Genomic DNA, 3,994 nt, shown 5'->3' on the forward strand with positions numbered 1-3,994 from the left:
GGGGGAATACATAGCCATAGTTTAGCATCTTCAAATTTCGACAAACTTTTTTTTTTTCCAAAAAAAAACTCTTTCCATTAGTTATAAAATTTTACAAAAGAGGCGATTATGTACAAATCCCTAAAGGGACGCGATAGTTCCATCTAATGTGGAAGCCCACTGACTCAAGAAAGGGAGAGGACGACCATTGTTGGATGAAGGCTATGCGTTGTCTTTCAACTCCCTCGGAGCCACCTTTAAGTATCAACCACATCCCCTAATTTTATAATCCCCAATCCAAACCAACGATTGAATTGTTATCTCAACTTCTCTTTCCATTCCAATGCAACAACTAGGAAGAATATAAACAATTTATTTTGTGATGAATTACAAATATCTCAATTATGTGATGGCGCCCTCCTAAAAATAGATAAGGTGTCAGTTTATCCCCAAACATGTTCGTAGAGTGCCCATTTTGTGACGACACGAGGAGTTGGCATTGTACAACCCAACCATATGTGTCGACGAGGTGTCAATGTGGAAACCGTAAATGAGTAGGATAGGATGTATTTAGGAAAGATGGAAGTAGGATAATGGGATTGATTAGTCACTTCGACTAGAAGAATATTCTTGGTTGGTCAGCTAAGATGTACTTAATCTTGAAGTATGTGCCATTATTGACTCTAAGATATCCACTCTTTTTCTCTTACATAACTATTGTGATGATTATTGGTGTCAACTAACTTTGTAATTGACTATTTAGCTAGCTAGGTAGATAGATCTATATTTTTGAATGTGCATAATGAGGCCAATATTGACCCATGGGACCCAAGTACAAAAGTTTTCGTGGTGTGTGTGTCCTTCCTAAGAAGGGATATTCATACTTCGAAGTACCAAGTCTCGATGTGTGAATAAGACATACACATGAGCTCAACCTTGTAGGTATTCTCTTTAGCGCGACATTCAAGTAATCACCCCCTCTTAATATATAATCATAGCTTTCTTGAATTGCACTATATGCATAGCATGTAAAAAGCAAGTGATACTCATCCTCTACTAGCCACTCCTTCCATACCTTATATGACTTTGTATTTGGTTGATTTTGATGCCATAATGCAACTTTAATACCTAGGTTGTGTGGTTGAGTGTGAAGGAGTGATGGGGCTCTATGAGAGTTAATACTCATGTTAGTAATGAGGTAAGGTTGAATATGGTCAATAGGTCTCCTTGCCTTATATAGAGCAAAACATTCAAGATTGATGTTTGCAATGTAATATTCTAAATTTGTCCTTTTAGCCATCTTTCGACTTCTTCTTTAGTGGTTCCATTAATCTTTACTAAATAACTACATATTTTATAATGTCACTTGAAAGCTCTAAGAGATCTTCCACATCCCATCTTTTGAATCACTTTTTGATGTCAACTACCCAACAAGATGAGAGAATTTTTCTATTATCATTCTTTTGTAGTTTACATCCAACATTCCAAGCAAGATGTGGTAATCTATGATTTGGCCTATTCTTAACTTTTGTAATGTGTCTCTATAATCTTTGTAGCACCAATATCTGTATAGGCTGAACAATTGCTTCCATGAGCATAACTTGATAGGAGATGGATTTAACTCTCAATTGTCTCCTTAAAAACATCTTTTGAATCTTCTCAATCTTATTCCATGCATTAAGAGAGATAGTATCTCCCTACTACTCCATAAAGCAAAAATTGTGTTACCATGGCATTAAATAACATTAGTTTCACTTCCCATTCATGAGTATCATGCTGGTTGCATTTATTTTCCAACATATAATAACTTTTCCAATTAGCTTGAAGTCTAGACTCAAAGCATGTTCTCCATTTATTTGTGGCAAGTACATTGTAAAGAATCGAATGTGATTCTATGTGGCGAAATAGATTAGAGGTGTGGTAATGCACCTCAATGAGCTTCGTTTGAGCATGGAAGACCGAGTTTCGAGCAAGATGAATATTGTAGAGATTGTCGCAGTAGAGCAAGATTGGATCGTTGATAAAGACGTCTAGATCCTTCAATATCCTCTTGAGCCATATGGCTTCACATGCAACAACAACTGCACCCCTGTATTCTGCCTCTGTACTAGATAAGGCGATGGTTGGCTTCTTTTTGTTGCTCCATGATATGGCTCCACTACCGATTTAAAATATGAAGCCCGAAGTCGATTGTCGATCGGTTTTGTAGCCGAACCAATAAGCATCTGTATACCCTTCGAGTCGAATTTGCATTGTTGACTTATAGAGAATGCTGTAGTTCATTATTCCACTCACATATTGTAACACGCGCTTAGCACAATCTAAATGTATATCACGTGGAGTTTGCATGAATTGACTAAGGAGGCCGACCAGATAGCTGAGGTCAGGTTGAGTGATCATGAGGTAGATAAGACTTCCGACAAGTTGTTGATAGTGTGTCGGCTCACACTCTCTAGTGTCGGAGTCAGCATCCAGTTTGAGGTTTCGATCAAGAGGGGTAGCGACGGGATTACACTTTGTCATCCCAAACTTGAAGAGCAAATTGAGGATATAGTGTCGTTGGGAGATCATGATGCCATCAGAGGTTTGAATTACTTCAGTGCCGAGGAAGTAATGATGCTCTTTCATGCTCGTCTTCTCAAATTTGCCTGAGAGGAGGGACTTGACCTTGTTGATGTCGACTAGCTGCTCATTGCCAATTACAAGATCATCCACATATAGAATGATGAAGATCAGACTTCTAGAATTGCTTTTCACATAGAGAAAGTTGCCAGACTTGGACATTCTGAAGCCGATTCGATGAAGATATTGAGTGATCTTGGAATGCCAAACCCGTGGCGCTTACTTAAGGCTGTAGAGTGGCTTCTTTAGTTGTCATACTTCTGTTGGATGTGTGCTTGATTTGAAGCCTAGTGGTTGTACCATGCCCACCTCCTCTTCTAATTCGCCTTGAAAAAAGACGTTCTTAACATCCGTTTGATGGAGATGCCACCCTTTTGCTGCTGCAAGTGAAATCATTGTCAAAGTTAATATGCGGAAGCTTTGACAAACCAGTTTATCCGGATAGCAACAGAAAACAAAGACAAGGTTTAATGGAAGCTTGAATCACAGAGGTAGAGAGTGGGAGAGAGACAGAGAGAGAAAAATAGTAAACTCAATTCAAAATAACAACACTCTATATATACAAATGTCCTATAGAAAACGTTTTACACAAGTCCTTAAAAGGATTGACAGAAGTACTGACATGTACTTTAATGCTCATACAAGCGACTGACACTAACTCCAAGGAATCTGCCTACGTACTAGGCTAAGATTGTAGACCTCTAACGGCCTACCAGTTACAATCCGATTCGTCTCTTCGATCCAGCTCTTGTTCCGGATACCTACCCGGTTCTCCGTTTAGGATACCGATCCAGCTCTGGGTTATTCAACCGATCCGGATCCGGTTGAGCTTGTCCGCTCAACACTCCCCCTCAAGCTCAACTTGAGTTCAGATCGTAGTGTTAGTGTTTGTGTCTGCCGGTCCTTTCCTTTGGCTCCACCTGGCGTCCTCCCGCCTAGCTTGCGCTCCTCATTTGGTCATGTCATGCTCTCCTCGACCCGTCCGGTTCCGCACTGCTCAACCTTCTCGATCGGCTTGTTTGCTCCTTGTCCGCTTGGCCCATTGTAGATTCGGCTCCTCCGAATCAAGCACATCTTCCGAATCGGGTGCCTCCAATTCGTTCTAGCTCTTGTCTGCATTGGCTGTCTCAAATTCATCCTCGATCTCCAGACCCTTCACCACGTCGGACCACGTTTGGGGCTTGGTCTTTCTGGCTTTTCCTTCCCCTTTTTCGGTTGGCTCCCGCTTGGCATCCAGTCTTGGCTTTCTCGGTCGTCCCGTGCACTCCAACTTCTTCAATCAATCGAAATCGGTTTCCGAGTCGGCTTTTCAGTCGTCTTTCTCTTTCCTCCTTTCATTCCTCCCCCCCAAGTTCAGCATATCGAGGTACTGCACACCCATTGCACCAGAAAA

The sequence above is a fragment of the Azolla caroliniana genome, unplaced genomic scaffold, assembly GCF_043228905.1.
Source record: "Azolla caroliniana isolate FFs.n. ecotype wild unplaced genomic scaffold, voAzoCaro1.0.p SCAF_18, whole genome shotgun sequence".
NCBI lineage: Eukaryota > Viridiplantae > Streptophyta > Polypodiopsida > Salviniales > Salviniaceae > Azolla > Azolla caroliniana.